This window comes from Hibiscus syriacus, unplaced genomic scaffold (assembly GCF_006381635.1).
Source record: "Hibiscus syriacus cultivar Baekdansim isolate YM2019G1 unplaced genomic scaffold, ASM638163v2 tig00008013_pilon, whole genome shotgun sequence".
NCBI classification, from domain to species: domain Eukaryota; kingdom Viridiplantae; phylum Streptophyta; class Magnoliopsida; order Malvales; family Malvaceae; genus Hibiscus; species Hibiscus syriacus.
This window is the reverse complement of record NW_024062150.1, coordinates 3,222-23,191: the sequence shown is the minus strand read 5'-3', so window position 1 is coordinate 23,191 and position 19,970 is coordinate 3,222. Positions and strand designations below refer to the sequence as shown.

Below are 19,970 nucleotides of genomic sequence, written 5' to 3'. Positions count from 1 at the left end.
TTCATATTTTTTTCATATGTGATATGCATACATAAAAAAAACGAAGGACTCGACTCAAATTTAAAACAAATCCACTAATTACTAAAAAATATGAATTATTCGAATTGTATTTTACAATTTGATTTGAATTTGAATTTTTTAATCGAGCCTATGAAATTGCAACTCGAAACCAATTCGAGTTGAAAAAAATCAATTTTTATATCAATTATAGTTCAATAATTATATTTCTTTATGTTTGGATGATTTTATATTCCCTTATAATCTAGGTTTGATTCTATTAATTATCATTGCTATTTCTATTATCCTGTAATTTCTTATAATATAAATTAAATAGCATGCGTTGCAAATCTATAACATGATATGGAAGCTGGAGTAGTGGTAGGCCACGCGAAGCCAGGGTTCGATTCCTACCATTAGATTACCTCTCTTCCAATTTACTTTCCTTTAATCTTGTCATTGCACGTATTGTCATATCATTGAATAATTATATTGAATCAATCTAAAATTATGATTGAATTTATGTAATATATAAAATTGTTTAATTGCCATCAGTACAACATATTACTGTTAACGACAAGTGGTTTAATTGAAATATTTAAATAGTATGGTGACCTAATTGACGATAATTTAAAATGATGGTCAAAATAAAATGAACTATAATTAGGTAGTAATTGATATAGTTCACCTAAAATATATTACTACAAGTAAACATATAAGAATTGGGTATTTGTATTAGAAATGTTGATCAAATGAAAATGGATTATAATTAGGTGGTTACTAATAATTTACCCTAAATATACTATTACAATTCAACATTTAATAGATTAGGTATTGTATTAAAGGTAAAATAATTTGCATATACTTAATCGGATACAAATCTAGCACGTGCTTGAAGAAAATATAGAAGTTGTTAAGTAAACCGCATATTAAATTTTGATATAACTGAGTATTAAACGCTAGACATAATAGTCTCCGAAGTAAAGAGAAAAGAACAGTGTACTAATTAAGTGATTTTAATGATGAAACAAATAATTGTTAGTTCCCATTGAGGGTATTTTATAATTTGGAGGTTTCCTACGGAAGTTGCTCTCGACCTAGTGTTAGGGGCAGTCTACTATCTTACCCCTTTACGCTATTACATATGGGAACAAGGGATAACTATTACTGACAGGCGAATTAAAGAGTAAAGAGAAATGGTATGTATTAAATAATTTTAATGGTTAAAAAATAATTATTATTCGTAATTGGAAGTTTAAATATGATATCTATAGATAAGGATGAACGATTATTTTTAAATCAAGGGAAGAAATTCTAAAATTCTGGGATGGAGGGAATCTGGAAATTTTTACAAGAGATGATTGTCTCTACGTGCCCCTTAATCCTTCTCTTTTGAATATTTATTATTTAATAGTTACTTTTTTCCTAAAAGAGATATATACTACATAATTAACTCGACTAATAAAAACAAAAAGAGTGATTGATGCTTTGTTTTCATTTTTTGTCTTCAGCGTGGATTGTAATAAAATGGTAAAGGAAAATCAAAACAGGGACCACTCGGGGCCAGGATCGACCTTCTTCTTGGACTTTAAAGCTAGTGGATGTCCCTGCAGAGCAGAGCAACCCAGAGTTCCTTCACCGCCTTTAATTTAGCTCTCTCGTCTTGTTTCTTAGTTTTTTTTCTTATCTCTTCGATTGAAATATTGAACTACTCTGAACTTGACATGGGGGAAGCTACAGAAATACAACTCCAGATCCTGGGTAAGTGCTTCCACTTCATCTATATAATTATGATTTTCCATAATTTATTTAAAGAATCAATTCACATGTAAAAAGTACTGATAATTTACCAGACGAGAACAAATTAGATGAAAATTCAGCTGAGCGGAAAACAAATGGAATCATGAGCCAGTCAAAAAGAAGCTACAAATGGTGGCTCCTAGTGGCAATCTATACTTTTTCTCCTCGCCGGTCAGTCAACGGCCACTCTTCTCGGAAGGTGTACTACGACAAAGGTGGAAACAGCAAGTGGCTGGCAACCTTAGTTCAAGTTGCCGGTTTCCCGATCCTCATTCCCTTGTATTACCTTTCATCATACAAATCTTCAAACCAACACAAACAACAGCAACATCATCATCATAAACCCACGTCTGTTTCTCCTTCTTTCGGCATGTATTCTGGACTTGGAGTTCTATTAGCAGCCGATTGCCTGTTGTATTCAGTTGGTCTTTATATCTCTCGGTCTCCACTTATTCAATCATTTGTGCTTCCCAATTAGCCTTCAATGCCTTGTTCGTTCTTCCTTAACTCACAAAAGTTCACCCTTTCATAATCAACTCTCTAGTTCTCTTAACAATCTCTTCAGCCCTTCTCGTATTCCAAAACGATTCCTCCGGTTCCACATCGGTTTCCAAAGGGAAATACGTGATCGGATTTGTATGTACAGTAGCTGCGTCTGCGGGGTACGGATTAATGATGTCCCTAACTCAATTTTGTTTCCAAAAGATTTCTGAAAAGGAAACCTTTAAGATCGTGTTGGATGATAGTCTACCAGTCGTTGGTTGCAACTTTGGTGATCTTTGTGGGCTTTTCATCAGTGGGGGGGGGGAAATTTGGGCAGAGAAATGGAAGGGTTTAAGATGGGGAAGTCATACGGTTGAACGTGCTGTTTGTATAGCCATAGGGTGGCAAGTTTTCTCGATCGGTGCGGTGGGTTTGATAATGGAAGCGTCTTCGCTTTTCTCGAATGTCATCGGCACGTTGGGGCTGCCTATTGTTCCAGTGTTTGCAATGGTTTTTCCACGATCCCATGACCGGGATTAAGGTCATTTCTATGGTGTGGCCATTTGGGGATTTGTTTCCTATGTTTATCAGCACTATCTCGATGATCGGAAATCTGAGACTGGAAGGGTTTAAACAAAAATTGTCATGAAATTGTACTGTTATCATTCACAAGAGATATAATGAACTAGATTCCCTGTATTCATGCCGATAGTTGGCTCTTTTTTGCCGGAGTATTCATGTGCATGGTTTGGTTGTTGAGAACATATGCTATATTTCATCGTTATGTAATAATGATTGAATAAAAAAAGATTGATAGATTTAGCTAAACTCATAATCTGATAAATCGATAAAAAAAATTATACTTTTCCTTTATGATTTATTTTGGATATTTTAAGGATAATTATTTATTATTTATTTTATCATTTAATTATATATATTTTTATGTTTGGTAATTAAATTTTTAATAAAATCATTATTAATATCACATTCTTAAGTTATTGGTTATTGAATTTGAATTTTCATCAAAATTTAATAAAAATAGTGAGTGTTCTCGTATAATAATAATTTTGGTTTATAAAATCTTTCAATATTTAAAAATCTTATTAATTTAGTTATCAATGTTTAAAAAATCTCATTAAATCTAAAATCGAAATTTGGTACATCCATCTATGTTTTCAAATGATGAAACCGAGATGGAACAATAACTAAGCTCATTTCTTATTTCTCCATTCTATTTCATGGATTTATTCAAGAAGGTGGTGGTGTAGAGAAATTAATGGGATAATTGTTGGGGGAAATCGTGTTATTTCTCACACGAACGTAATTTTAAAATTGACCTAAATGTTAAGATTAAAACCACCAAAGGTTGCACAGCGGAATAAACATGTCAACTATTGAATATTGAAACATAATGGAAAAACCGAAAAAAAATAAAAATAATAAAGGAGATAACACACCAAATTTACGAGGTTCGACGATATATCGTCTATTCCTCGGGCACCACACCGGATGATAACTTCACTATATCACCAATATTATAAATGAAATTATTTAGAATTCCCAAAGTGGGAGAATGAAGAATACAAGAGGAAGAGAGAACTTGTTTTGGGATGATTTCTAATGAATACTTAGGCCTATTTATAGTTGAGTTTTAAGGACTAAACTTATAAATAACCTAATATTTTAGGATCAAACATGAAAAATAAGTTGGCCACCTACCAAAGAATTTTCCAATGTGTACAAGTTAGCCACCATGAAATTCCCATGTTCAAAGTTTGGCCACCAACCAAGATGAATTTCAATAAGTTGGCCAACCAAGATAAAATTTTCAACTTGCCAATTTAATTTCAAGCCAAATCTAACAAATCTCCAACTTGGCTTGAAATTACCAAGCCTACTCAACTTCTTCAACTCCCAAATTTGTAGTGGCTCTAATTGCACTCACAAGTGCCACACACCCGAAGGTGTTCATACTTTCAGGATGTTAATCAAGTTCAAACAATGATTGAACTTGATTACTGTTACCACATTGGTCATATTTGCAGGATTTTTGATGCAATTCTCTGAGTAGAATCTTCCTTCTTCAAAGATCTCTCGCACAAAGTGATACCTCACGTCGATATGCTTAGTCCTTGAATGGTAGACTTGATTTTTCGCTAAGTGAATAGCGCTCTGACTGTCACAATAGAGACTAATGTGACTTTGAACAACTCCCAAGTCTTCCATCAACCCGTTAAGCCAAATTGCTTCCTTTACAGCCTCTGAAACTGCCATGTATTTTGCCTCTGTAGTAGACAAGGCCACCGTAGATTGCAATGTAGACTTCCAAACCTACTGGGGCTTTAGCAAGAGTAAACAAATACCAGTAGTTGATCGACGCTTATCCAAATCACCAGCATAATCGGAATCAGCATATCCAACCACACTGACCAAGTGCTTCATTATGTTCAAAAACTAAACCAACATCCACGGTTTGTTGGAGATACCGTAGAATCCATTTCACAGCTTGCCAATGTCCTTCTCCAGGATCATGTGACCTGCTCACAACTCCAACTGCTGTGAAATGTCAGGACGCGTACACACCATTGCATACATCAAGCTCCAATTGCATTAGCATATGGAACTTTTCCATACTTTCGTTCTTCGTTAGTTTTAGGAGAATTGAGAACTAAGTTTCAAATGAGAAGCCAGTGGGATATTTACATGTTTGGTATTTTCATTCATGCCAAAACATTGTAATACCTTTCAGATACTGCTTATTTTAAACAAAGTTTCCCTCTCTGTCTATCTCTGCTTATCTCCATACCAAAATCTTCTTGGCCTCACCTAGATCGTTCATCCCAACTCTTAATTCAACTGAGCCTTTAATTTGTCTATCTCCTTTTGACTCTTCGAAGCGATCAACATATTGTCAACGTACAAAGAAGATAAATGAAAGATCCATCTTTGAGCTTTTATAAATACACACAATGATCATATTTGCTTCTAGGTACTTTGCCTCCTCATAAAGCTATCAAATCGCTTGTACCACTGGGAGATTGCTTCAATCCATATAGCGATTTGTTCAACTTACAAACCCATTTCTCACGACCACCATCTTTGTATCCTTCTGGCTGAGTCATAGATCTCCTCTTCTAAATCACCGTGCAAGAAAGCCGTCTTTACATCAAGTTGAGCTAGCTCCAAATTCAACTATGCTACCAAGACCAACAATATTCTAATGGAGGAATGCTTCACAACAGGGGAAAATACTTTATTGTAGTCGATTCCCTCCTTTTGAGCGTAGCCTTTAGCTACCACCGTGCCTTGTAGCGAACATCTTTCTTGCTATGAGATCCATCTTTCTTTGCAAATACCCAATTGCATCCAATTGATCTTTTACATTTCGGTAATGAGCCAGTTTTCAAGTGTTGTTCTTTTGGAGAGATTGCATTTCTTCATCCATGGCATTTTTCCACTTTTCACTTTCCAAGCTTTGTATTGCTTCTTGGTAAGTGATAGGGATATCATCATCAACAACTGGAAGAGCATAGGCCACCATATCAACAAATCGAGGGTCTACGAATTTCTCTCATTGGCCTTGTAACTGCAAGTGGTTCTGGTGTCTCCAATGGTTCTTGGGTTTGAACCTCTTCATCTTCTGATTATTCTATTGGAGTTGAAGAATCAGTTGCATCAACTTCTAGGATCATCGTCTGCTGAAACTCTACCTGTTTTGTATACTTCACCTGCTGCGGATACTTGTCTGGACAACTTCATTGTTACCTTCTTTATTAGGCAGATTAATCAAAGGTAACATCTCTGCTACAAATTATCTTCTTGGTGTCTAAACACCAAAGGCAAATCCCTTCACTCCATGGGTGATTCCCATAAAGAAAGCCTTTTGCTTGGATCAAGCTTGGATTCCTTTACATGATAATAAACAGTGGATCTAAATATATGTAAGGAATCATAATCAGTAGCAGGTTTTCCAGACCATACCTCCAATGGTGTTTTTCCTCCTATCGTTGATGACGACAGACGATTGATGAGATGGTCAACATATGTCATAGCCTCAGCCCAAATGCCTTGCTAACCCAGCATTAGACAATATACATCGAACTTTCTCCAATAATGTTCGATTCATACGCTATGCCAACCCATTCTATTGTGGTGTATTTCTAACCATGAAGTGTCAAACATATCATACTCATGGCAAACGTCAAAGAATGGTCACTTTTATATTCCCCTCCATTGTCCGTCCTAAGACGTTTGATCTTTCTACCAGTCTGGTTATCGATCATATTTTTCCATTTCAGGAAAATTTAGAGCACTTCATCTTTAGACTTCATCGGATACACCCAAACTCTTTTGGAAAAGTCATCTAAAAGTTACAAAATAATGGTTTCCTCCCAAAGACGATATCTTTGAAGGACCCCATACATCTGAGTGAATATAATCCACAATACCTTTTGTATTATGTAATGGTGCCAAACTTCACTCTCTTCTGCTTTCCCAGAACACAATGCTTGCAAAAGTTCAATTTGCAAGTCTTTGCACATTTCAACAATCATTTCTTTGCCAGAATTTGCAAGGATTTTCTTCAGCATGCCCCAACCGCATATGCCATAACTAGGTTGCGTCCAAATCATCACCTCCGGAAGCTGCTGCAACTGCTCAATAATTGTACTACCGTGGTAGTAATACAAATTATTTTCCTGATGCCCTTCATCATCACAAGTGTGCCATATGTGACTTTTAAAACTCCATCTCTCATAGTGATACTGAGCCTTTGGATTTCAAGGCTCCCAACGAGATGAGATTTTTCTTCAAACTGGGCATGTATCGGACATCTGTCAGAACTCTGGTTGATCCATCTTGATTCTTCAATCGAATTGAACTTATCCCAATAGTTTTACAGGCATTGTCATTTCCCATAAACAACTCTGCATTTAGTTCTACTAAATCACAGAACCACTCCTGATTAGGGGACATATGATATGTGCAACCCTATAATATCCATTCATCTGAATAGAATATTGTTGATGAAACAACCAATGATATGTCAGAGTCATTTGCACCATGCTCTGCAACACATGCATATGGAGTAGCTTTTCCTTTCTTATTCAGCTTCGGACAATCTTTCTTCCAATGGCATTTCTCATGACAAAAGGCACATTCATCTTTTCCTAGTCTGGACTTCGACTTTGATCTCCCTCTCCACTTTGGCTTTTGACTTTTTTGAGCGACCTCTTGCCACCATGGCCTCCGCTGCTTCGTACTTGCTCTCCTTCTTGGTTTTCTTCCTAAGCTCATAACTATACAAAGCAACAGTTATATCTTTAAGGGTAACATTATCCTTACCATGAAGTAACGTTATCTCAAGGTGCTCAAATTTATCTGGAAGAGATGACAACAATATCAAGAAAATCTTCATCTTTGAAGGTTTCATCCATGCCCAATAAGTCTGCCACTAGATTCAATGATGTACTCATTCATACTGGTGCCTAGTTGATAATCAAATCTGAACAATCTTTTCTTCATGTGGAGACGATTCTGAGAGCTTTTCTTTAGGAATTTTTCCTCCAATGCTTTCACATTCTTGCAGAAGTCTCGTTCTTGTAGCCATACTTCTGCTCCCTGAAAGACAAGATCGAATCGTGCTGCAATCCAAACGATTGATTGTTCCCCATTATTTTTCTCCACATATTCGAGCTTTTCTTCCTCAATGGTGATGTCTAGACCTTGGAATAAAGTGTCTAACACCTCGCCTTGCCACATGCCAAAATGACTGAATTCGTCGAACAACTCCACCGAGAAATTTGCATTGACATCCTCCTCCTCACCGGTCGGATGAAGAGCTTGATGTCTAACTGATCCGTATTTTGGCATTTTAATTCCAACGAACAATATTCAATAGCACGAAACTGTATCTTTTAGCAACGGAACCACCAGGATAACCTCAACCGAAGCTAATGCCAATTGTTGGGAAATCATGTTATTTCCCACACGAACGTAGTTTCAAAATTGACCTAAAATGTCAAGATTAAAACCACTAAAGGTTGCACAGCGGATAAACCTGTCAAACTTTTGAATATTGAAACTTAATGGAAAAATCGAATAAAAACAATAAAGGAGATAACACACTAAATTTACGAGGTTCGACGAGAATATCGTCTACTCCTCGGGCACACACCGGATGATAACTTCACTATATCGCCAAATTACAACAAATGGAATTCTTTAGAATTCCCAAAGTGGGAGAATGAAGAATACAAGAGGAGAGATAACTTGTTTTGGGATGATTTCCAATGAAATACTTAGGTCTATTTTGTTGAGTTTTAAGGACTAAACTTATAAATAACTTAATATTTTAGGGATCAAACATGAAAATAAGTTGGCCACCTACCAAAGAATTTTTCAATGTGTACAAGTTAGCCACCAAACATGAAATTCCCATGTTCAAAGTTTGGCCACCAATCAAGATGAAATTTCCAATAAGTTGGCCACCAACCAAGATCAAATTTCCAACTTACCAACTTAATTTCAAGCCAAATCTAACGATAATAAATATGAGAAATTGAGGCAAATATTCTTGGCAAACACACACCATATTAGTCGGTTAGCATCACAATTACAACAAATAAAGAACATTAATTTAATAACTATATACGAAATCTTTATTTTATTCTTTCGTATTGAAATTGTATTCTCATTGTTGTTAACTACAAGCGAAACTTTTTCACATTTTTAAGATTCCGATATGGAAAGTAAATAACGATGTTTTCGACTCATCTCAATAGCCATTTTAATTCTTACTTTTCTTTCATCATTATTAAACGATCAATGTCAAGCAAATAAAAACAAAGAATAGAATGAAAGTACAAGAGTATAGTAAAAAGGGTAAAACTACTAAATGATCACTTACCATGGGGTTCGTGTCAATATGACAACTACACTTTCAATTTTGGTGATATGACCACATGATTATTTAAAACGGTTACACTTATTGTTAAAAATAGACGGGTTGTTGATGTGGACTTTTAACTCATGGTAGTCAATAACAGTCACATTAGCTATGACGTTTCTTTTTAACGACAAATGACTATATTGAAACCACTTAGATAATTATGTAGTCATATTATCAAAATTTGAAAGTATAATCATCACATGAACACCAACCTCAAAGTTAAATGGCTATTTGAGAAGTTTATGTGCAAAGGAAGAAAGGTGGTGGTTTTCCAATGATCAGAATGTACATAATTATCAGACATGATTTTGAGATGGAAAAAAGTAGAAAGATTCAAGATTACTTGAGACTTCATTAACCTTTTCAAAAAAATAGTCCGATAAAAAAAATTGGAGAGAAATGTCGAAACGATTTGGACAATTCTTAAAAAAATAAATTTAAAATTTTCAAAAGTTTGATTTTTAAAATATATCTCGAATAATTTGGTATTTTCTTCTAATAATAAAATTTGAGAGTCGTCATCAATATTTGATTATGGTGTGATTGGATATCAAAATATTTTATATTTTAATAAAATTTAATTTTAATTAAAACAAAAATTTTCATATGATGAATGCATGCAATATAATAGAGATTGTGGTTGTCTTTCTGTTTGTAAGTTCTTTGATGGAGATCGATGAAACGTCGTGGGTTAGAGATTACAATTATTCGCGTTATTATAGTATGTATTGGATTTGTAGAGGGTATGTATTATTCATTGACTTCATGTATATTTGAGTTGTAACTTATTTTATCACATTTAATATTTGTACTTTGATTTGTCCCATCAGAATTTATATTTCGTAGACTTAATTTATGCTCTTATTACGATTTGGTGGTGATGTTATTCAATTTTCAAGTAAATGATTTAAAAATCGATTAGTACTTTGTTAATTTCGTGTAACACTCGATTTTTCAGATTAGGGAAGGATCGAATTAAAGTGTTACGCATATATACTAATATTATAAAAAATACTAAAATATAATATAAATCATAATTTAACAAATAGTTATTTCAAAACAATTTCTCACGCCTTTTTATCTGTATAAAGATATGGAAACAATTTTATCTAATACAACAAACAAAATATAAATTATTAAAATAATACTTACTTAAAGTAATGATCCACCAGTTAAAACGAAGCAAAATATCGTAAGAAATCTCTGATATCAATTTGAAATATAATTACAAGTCCTAAATCTGTTGCCCCATATTGTATGCCCGAAATCTCCTCCCTACCAAATTCCATGCGTCCGGCATGGGAAAGTTAAAGTCTGTCGGGTGATTTATGCATATTCTAAAACAAATTGCTTTTTATGCGTTTCTCTAAAAACGTTGTGTCGGACGGGGTCTTCTCAAAAACGCTGTATCAATCGAGCATCGACGCTATCATCTCAAATGGTTTTTCATATATATATATATATATATATATGAAAGGTGTATTTTTATAAATATATTAGATCAAGTAAAAACAGGTCATTTCTGAAGCTCGCATTGACTCAGAATTCAATTTATTAATGTCTCCAACTTACGTAAATATGATTTTCAAAATAATAAAAGAAAAGGTGCTTCACATATCAATTAATTTTACCATCGCTGGTTACAACATAGTTTAAAATGATAATTGGATTTTTTTTTTTACTTCTGACAAATATTTTTTAACGAGTTTTGATGGAGAAAACAAAAGATCATTTGGAATCGAACCCCAAATTTAATATCAATCCAGATTGAAGTAATATTATTATAGCAACCACATGATCTACTTTTTAACAAGTTTTAAAATTGTTTGCCTTTGCAAGTAAACAATAATGGGTTTTTCTTTACACTCCTGATAGAAATAAATTATTCGACACATTCATACATCATAAATAAATAAATTCTGTAGCTTAAACTCACAACGTAAATCGAGTGATGAACGCCATGGACCAAGCATCTGCTTCAAAACAACCATGATTTAACTGGGGGGGAAACCCATTTTTTAGCATTCAATATTGCAATAGCAATCAACTGTATAGCACTTGATCTTGAAATATGCACCAACAACATTAAACTAGGAGTAAAATAAAATTAGTTCCGTTTGCAAGAAGGAAAGCATGAGAGAAATCTAGGTAACGCTGTTTCATGACAAATTTGCTCAAACTATTCCAGTCTCAGAGTTCTGATCATCGAGATAGTGCTGATAAACATAAGAAACAAATCCCCAAATGGCCAACACCATAGAAACGACCTTACTCCCGGATCGGGTGGAAAAACACCATTGCAAACACTGGAACAATAGGCAGCCCCAACGTGCTGATGACATTCGAGAAAAGCGAAGACGCTTCCATTATCAAACCCACCGCACCGATCGAGAAAACTTGCCACCCTATGGCGATCCAAACCAAAACGTTCACGTACGATAATTTCCCCAGTTCAAACCTTTCCATTTCTTGCCCAAACCCTTCCATTCCCACTGGCGAAGAGACCCACAAAGATTATCAAAGTTGCAACAAATTGCCGGTGATTATCATGTCCAAACACAACCTTGAACGTGTTTTTCCACAACCTTCTGGAAGCAAAATTGTGTTAGAGCCAGCGATAATCCATACCCTGCCGACGCAGCTAGCGTACATACAATCCAATCACATATTTGCCTTGGAAACCGGCGTGGAGCCTGAGGAATCGTTTTGGAACACGAGAAGGGCTGAGGAGATCGTGAGAGTACTAAAGAGTTGATTATGAAAGGGGTGAACTTTTGTGAGTTGAGGAAGAAGAGAAGAAGGCATTAAAGGCTAACTGGGAAGCACAAATGAGGGAATAAGTTGAAACCGGAAGATCCGAAAGGCCAACTGAATACAACAGGCAACTGACGGCCGAAAGTATTCCGAGTCCAAAATACATACCCGAAAGAACTAAAACAGATGGCGTGTTCATTTTCATGTTGCTTTTCTTGTGTTTGGCTTGAAGAATTATACGATGAAAAGTAATACAATGCATAAGTATCGGGAAACCGGCAATTTGAACGAAGGTTGCTAGCCAGTTGCTAGTTCCACCTTGTCATAGTACAATCTTCCGAGAAGTGTAGACATCGACTGACCGGCGAGGAGGAAAAATGTATAGATTGTCATTAGGAGCCACCATTTGTAGTTCTTTGTCGAGTGATGCTTCCATTTGTTTCATGCTCAACTGAATTTTCATCTAGTTTGTCTTCGTCGACTGCTAAACAATCAGTAATTTGCATGTAGCTAATTAATAAGGTTATTCAAGTTCTTAATCAAAACTATATATATATATGAAGTGAAGGGTAACTTACCATCTGGAGTTGTATTTCTGGAGCTTCCGCCATGGCAAAGTTTTGAGCAGCTGAATGATCCAGCATTGTTGTTATTTCTGGTTGAAGAAAAACAGTAAGCAAAAGAAAGTTGAAGGCGGAGAAATAGAGAAAGGAAAAATGCATGGCATTGATGGGTATTGTGCACCTTGTAATGAGAAACCTGTACCAACTCTGGGCTTGCTCTGCAGGACCGAGGTCTCCACCGATTTTAAAGTCCTGCCTAGAGAAGCTCGATCCTGCCCTTGGGGGGTCCATTTTCCTTGTTCTTTACTTTACCATTCAATTTCTATTTTCATTTACAAATTCACGCTAATGACCAAAATGAAAAACTAAAAAAAATACATTATCCAAAAAAATTGTTAAATATTTATATTTAAGTGTAAGGTACGAGCACGAACCAAAGTGACTTCCATGGTAAAGGAATAGTTATTCTTATAGGACAAATTTGAACACCATAAATGTTAGGAGTGTATTGTGAGAGATCAATATCAAAAGATTGAAAGTTATCTTGATCAGATATTGCCATGTACTTACCTCATATTATTAAAAAAATGTAAGGTACGAATCTAATTTTTATATTTCAATAAAATGGCTGTCCCTTGTTTCCCTATGTAATGGGGTAAGGAGAGATAAGATAGTAGGCTGCCCCCAACATTAAGGCTGAGAGCAACTTCCGTCCCTTGTACCCTCCATATCCCACATCAATAAGAACTGCTCTACCAATGAGCTCATTCTTTATATTCAATGTGGTTCTTATATTAAGTAACTTAATAAAATCATAAATATATCATCACTCTTGTTGGTTAGTAATTTCATAAATTTATTGGTTTGTAAGTGTAATAATTATTTTTGAATTTTTTTTAAAAAAATTAATTAATGTTTTCACAAGTTTTTTAAACAAATGTATTAAATTATTTATTTATTGACAAATCTATTCTTCTATACACAAATATCATAACGGCTTATTTCTGCGTCAAAGTATAAGAATTAATCTGTTGAATCGGTTTAAGATCTTATTGGACTATTGACGCATGTTGGGCGACAATTGAGTGATAATGGACTCGCTAAAAAAGTGGATTTTATGAGGTTTAATAAGGGACTAAAGAATAATTAATATTGAGGATTTTCAGGGTTGATCTCTTGGTTGATTTGGGTGATGCCACGTGGAATTAAGCGGGGGGGGGGGAATATGATCACTTTCACCCACCCTTATTTATCATCTTGTCTCCTTTTTTCCCCCATTCCGCTCTAAATCTTCAATCTTCATTATCTGCATCCTAAAGAAGGAATTTCAACCCCAATTAAAGTGAGAAATATTATAAGAATTCTATGAGCTTCATTACAAGACTCATATCATCCATTGTAGAAGCTAAATTAAAAGAGGGTCTTGAAGAGGTTTAAGCTTGAGGGGTAGTTCAGGAGTTTCTAAAGCATGTCCATGTATCAAATTCGTTCAGACTTATTGGATTATTGAAGTGATTAGAAATTATTTTTGATGTGTTGATTAGCATAGGAGCAAGGAGAACCCTAGATATAGAGGCAAAGGAAAGCTTGGTGAATCTTGATCAATAAGTCTTCTTTGGTTTATTTTGTGTAAGAATAAGATAGTGTAATCCCTTTTAATATCATGGTCATCAAAAAATAATATCTTATGTAGAATGTGACTTGAAAGGATTTTTTTGTTATGATTGATTTTGGCTTTAAATGTTTGATTGATGTTTAACATTGGATATTTTAGTGTTAAAGCTATTCAGTGGTTAAAGAGATGATTTTTATCTCTAGAGATCTCAATTTAAGCATATTGTGTTAGGATTTTTGAAAGTTCATTAGGAGTCAGTCAAAATAATCCTATAATAAAAATTTTGCTAAATGAATTGAACCCCTTGAACACTAAAATAATATTTGTCCTTAATAAGCAATATAGGCGCTTTAGGAGTGTTTATCAAGCTTTAGAAATTATTTTCTAGACTTTGATATTGTGCATTTCATGTAATATCGATACTAATTAAATTAGTGTAGAAATCTAGGCTAAAATGATTTAGGTATCGATATCAAGGGATTGATATAGATGTCGAGTGAATTTATTCAAACTTTGGGGTTAATTTTAATATCAATTCTAGGAGAGTATCAATATTTATAGGGTGGTATCGGTGCTAATATGGTAATATCAATACCCATTTATGTTATAGAACTTTGAGGGTAGACTTTATATTAGTACTCGAGGTGAGCATCAATATCAATGAGGTGATATGGATAGAAGTGTTGTAATATCCTAAACTCGATATTACAATCAAATCCAAAGTGTCACAATTTAAAACCAAACTAATATTTCAAAATAAAAATAGTAAGCCTAATAATCGATTAGAAAGTCACAAATTAGAAATAAAATTATACTTCTTGAAACATATCTAAAATGTTGCCACAAACAACAAACTGCCTTTCACCATCAATGGCAGAGGCGTATTATTCATGGTGGGCAATGTTAAAATTTGAGTTCCTTATATTAATGTAATATTCGATTTTACTTGGCCTAATTTTAAGATCCAAATATTTTTATTGAATTTGATTTTAAAGTATAGGCATCAATCGACTTGCAATAAATTTTTAAGTGGAATCCAAATATTTTCTAGGCATGATGTATTTTTGAAATAAAGTAGCTTTTAGTTAGTTTTCAACGTATTTTGAAATGTCTCGGAAATCAATATATATTATTTTAACGAAGACAACATGCGAAGAAAATTAAATGCGAGTCCAATACTAGAATTTTAATTTATTATGAATATTCCATTATGTTATTGATTATTTGTAATTAAATTTAGGTGTAACTTTTCATTATTTATTTAATTGTAATTTAAGATTTTTTTTATTTTTTAAGTTTTTTCTTTTAATTAATTATCTACCGTTAATGAAAAATGTTATGGTTTTCTCTAACTTTTCTTTATTATTTTTTTAATTATCATTCTAAAATATATGTTTTTTTTAAATTAATTTTTATTGTATTTATTCATTGATTTTAATATTTATTTATTATTGTGTGTCATTTAAATATTTTTCTATGCACATTTTGTTTCAATTTACCATTTCATTTATGTTTTTAGGTTAATTTCTTTATTTCGGTACATGTAACCCTTTTATTTCATTTTTTTTTAAGATTAAACTCATTTTTTTATTATATATTTTGTATCTTAATTTATTTAAATTTTACTGTGATAGACTCTCAAGATAAATACTTTAGGTCTTCTCTTTAATTTTGGTTCTAACTTTAATTTTTTTTTATTAAAACAACTCATAATTGTGTTGGTATCGAAAAATGATGTGGATATATTATCATTTCTCACACATAACCGACTCTCGAATTCTTACAAATGAATATCTTGTAAGACGTAGATTCGGTAAAAGATAAAATTTAGGTATCGACCTTATCTAATCGAGAAAGTTGGTAACAGCTCCAAAAGGTAAATTATTCACTTTAAGTCATATTCGATCTCGAATCACTCGAAAGTCCATTAAGACCTAACTGTCTATTTACTAATGGTGACTAGCCTAAAATTAATTTATACCAACCACGTACAAAAGAATTATATAGAATATATATATATATCGACTCACAAAATATTTCTAGATATCATTGTTGATCATCATTCATTGACCACTAAACACAGTCTGAAACTGTAGTCGTAAACTATTGTAGACGAATAATTTGCATTGATAAGGTCAAATTAATACATCCACGACTTCTAAACACATGGCAACTGAATTTTATTAATAATAAAAGAATCAAAATTGCAAAGCATCAGAATATAGAGAATTTTGGAGACAATAATCACCAAGATACTTGTACAAAAGTAAATAATAAACCTAAATACAAAGATATTAATTTTTTCCTAAAAATGAAAGAAAAAGCATAGGTGAATAAGATATTGATAAGAATAAATGTAATTTATTTATATTGAGGAAAATGTACAAAATACTCGACTCTTCACTTTTCCTAAATACCCGTATCTGCCAACATAAGGTGCTCATCCAGTCCAACCACTTGGATTAAACATTACATTCAGACACGCTCAAAGGTATTCATCCAACCCCCTAAACTGAACATGCCCATATCGGACTCATGTCTGTATCTGACACATACCCTGACCGCATATGATAACATAGGCCGCCGGTCAGAGGGCATCGGACTTTTTCCGACCAACATTGGCCAGGATTCTCTGACCAAGTTTCTAACCTTGAAAACCAATTAAACTGGAACAGGAGATGGTTCACCTATTGAATAGTGCATTGTGGATGAGAAAGAAGACTACCTTAAACGTTGCCGTCTCTTGCCTTAAATGCTAACCAACCAGCCGTTTCTGAAGTTGACGATTCGATGCCATCCATGACTATCTATCTATGCCATCATCGTATTTTAACAATGATTATAAGCTCGTCTCTTGCAGATTAATGATTATGATCCATAAGATCGGCAAGAGTTATCTTCCCGCAATTGCCAGCATCCAGCCTATCAACTTCTCGCTGATCTGCATAATGTCTTTGTCTGAGACCTTTCCCATCTCCTTCAGCGTATATCACAAACTCAGATTTGCTGCATACAGAAAACAAGATTAATACTCAACAACAAATCAAGAAAACTACACTTTAGTTCGACAGTACAGGAACATAAAATAAAAACGTCATGACAAGATATTGTCAGACAAATTACCAAGAACAATTTAAGAACTAGAATGTTAGAGGGTGATGCAACATACGAAAGCGAAACTATTCAGTGTCCAGTGCAAAATCTAGTCAAATGAAGTAAACCTTAAGGACTTCAATCATCACATAAGAAGGAAACACGGCAGCTTAACATATTACGACATAAGATGGAAAGCACCCGTCCAATGCATCACACAAGAGCGAGGATGATTATCATAACTCAATTCCAGAAGATCATATACTTGATCAAGCAGACAGAACAAATTAGAAGGAGCAGATGTGGTATAGAAATTGTGCTCGCAAGGGGGACACGCGATTTGAATAGCATGTATACAGCAATTCCGACGAATAGGGCCTTGAGAGAAAATATAATTCCTTTTCGAGGAGTTATGCAATTAAAAGTTCTTTGACTGAGAACCTATTAGTTGAAAATTTAAGCAATTGCATGTTAATGATTCCGAATATGAGTTGTTTCAAGCTTTCATTAATACATACTCCCCATAACTTATATTGAAACTCAAACGAAGCTAAAATCAGCGTTCCAACACAAAATATGTTGTCAACTAATGAACCAAAGACTACAGCAGTTACAGAAGAAAGAAGGAAACTACAGTAAGTTTCGGAATTAGTATATTAACCTTTCAGGTATTATTGCACCAACAAATAAACTTCAAGCATAAAACCACTAGAAACTTGACAAGATGAAGATGCATAATTCAAGTACTAACCAAATGTCATAAAAAACATACCTCACAAAGCCATGTTGTCAATATCGGCAGCAAGAAACTCCGAGATAGTCATGTCCTGCCCAGCACCCACTTTGCAATTCTCCTATGCCTCTTATCAACTCTAGCCTCAGCCAATACAGAACGCTCGGGCAACAGCCAGAGTCGACGAGCAACCAAGCAGCAAAAAACCCTACCGGGCAACGTCTTGAATGCCCGGTCACCGTACCCGACGGTAGTGACCGACATAACAGAAAGATAAAATGCATCCAACCACCCAAGACTCTCAACAAATGCATAACCAACACCATTCCAATACAAAGAACCACAACTCCTAATGCCAATCCAACCTTCATCCTTATCCTCATTCTCCCCTTTTTCACATCAATTATATAAGATCTCGCGGAATCCTTCTTTCGACCCTCATCTTCAACGGTTCTCAACAAATAGTTCTCTTGTAAATCAAGCACATAACTAACCATACCACTAAGCAAAATATCGATAAACCCGAATCCGACCAACACGAATAATATCGAAAACACCTTGGTAGCCACACTATTAGGGATTATATCACCATACCCAATTGTGCACATTGTGACGATACAAAGTACAAGGCATCAACAACCGGGTGAGTTTCATGACCCAGGAAATTATGACGATTAAACCAATAGATAACAACACCCAAAGACAAATACACAACTAAAGCACAAAAGCTTGCCTTACAATGGATTGGGAACCCAATTGAGGCTTGGGAATTGAAGGGCGAACGATGTCGTTCAACACCGCCATGGCGGGTGCCGTTTGGACCTGTGGAGATTGGATTCTCCCATATGAAATCTGGGTCTATAAACCACGAAGCTGTGGAGGGTGAGTTCAGTTGGTTCTGTTGCAAAAGAGGGTCTGGAGATTTACAAGGGTGCTGTCTTGAGAAGAAGAGGAAGGTTCTGGGTGAAGTTAAGGCGTCGAGGATAAGAGATGAACCGAATGGAGATTGTGAAGATGAGGAGATGGACCAAAGATTAGTCTGTCTTTTAACTCGGATGGGGTTAAAGGGATTGGGAGAGAGACTTCATCGTTTTCGGGGGAGAGGAAAAAGTGGGCGGTGGCGTTGGCTTCTTCCGGGGACTTGTGTATTGAAGCAACGGATCATTTTCCATATGGAAAATCTGGGAAAAGGGGGAAAGTGAAAGATTTGGACTTTATTTCTGGGAATTTCGGGTAGAAATAAATCTGAAGTGATGGAACAATAAGAGAACAGTGTTCATAGAGTACTTCCGTTCCGCTTTCAGCAAACAAAGGGGCTGCGCGTGTGACTGTGTTTGTGTGCAGAACATCAATACAGAAGAGAACAAGTAGAAGTTTTTTAATATATAATAATAATAATAATAATGAAGAATCAAACCGTCTTCAATTATAAATATTATTTTATTGAATTTTAGTAATATTAAAAATTATAAATTAATTATCAAATTATAAGATATTTTAAATATCTTAACTATTAAAAATTAGTGTAATCTACGTCAAATATCACTCATCTTTATGTTTGGATCGAAAATGTCGTTGACGTTTTAATTTTGTCAATTTTAGCATTGACGTTTATGTTTCACTTCAATTTTGCCACTCCGCCGTTAATCCGTTAATGGCACAATGACATGGTATGGACGGGTCGTGACGGTGATGACGTGGCGACTTTTAAAGTTATTTAGTCCACGTAACATCTGTATTACCTGAGAAAAGTTGGAGATGCGCCACCACAAAACTCCCATTTCTTCACCACCACAAACTCTCCCTCACTTGCCGTCAACTGTGCACGGTATCATCCGTTGCAAAGCTCGACAACCTCGCTGGCGATTCGTCTCCAACGAAAATCTTATAGCGTATCTTCTTGTCTTCTTAATTTTCTTTGGTTTCTTCTTGCTTTGCCTCGTAGGCTTTGTTTACAGTATAATTTTTAAGTTGGTGTTAAAC

The 19,970-nt window shown here is 34.6% G+C and overlaps 3 pseudogenes; 1 reads left to right on the top strand and 2 right to left on the bottom strand.

The window, feature by feature from the left end:
- Positions 1 to 1,721: 1,721 nt before the first annotated feature.
- Positions 1,722 to 2,919, top strand: LOC120201762 (annotated as a pseudogene).
- Positions 2,920 to 11,357: 8,438 nt separating this feature from the next.
- Positions 11,358 to 12,421, bottom strand: LOC120201924 (annotated as a pseudogene).
- A 4,471-nt stretch (positions 12,422 to 16,892) lies between these two features.
- Positions 16,893 to 19,159, bottom strand: LOC120201761 (annotated as a pseudogene).
- Positions 19,160 to 19,970: the final 811 nt, after the last annotated feature.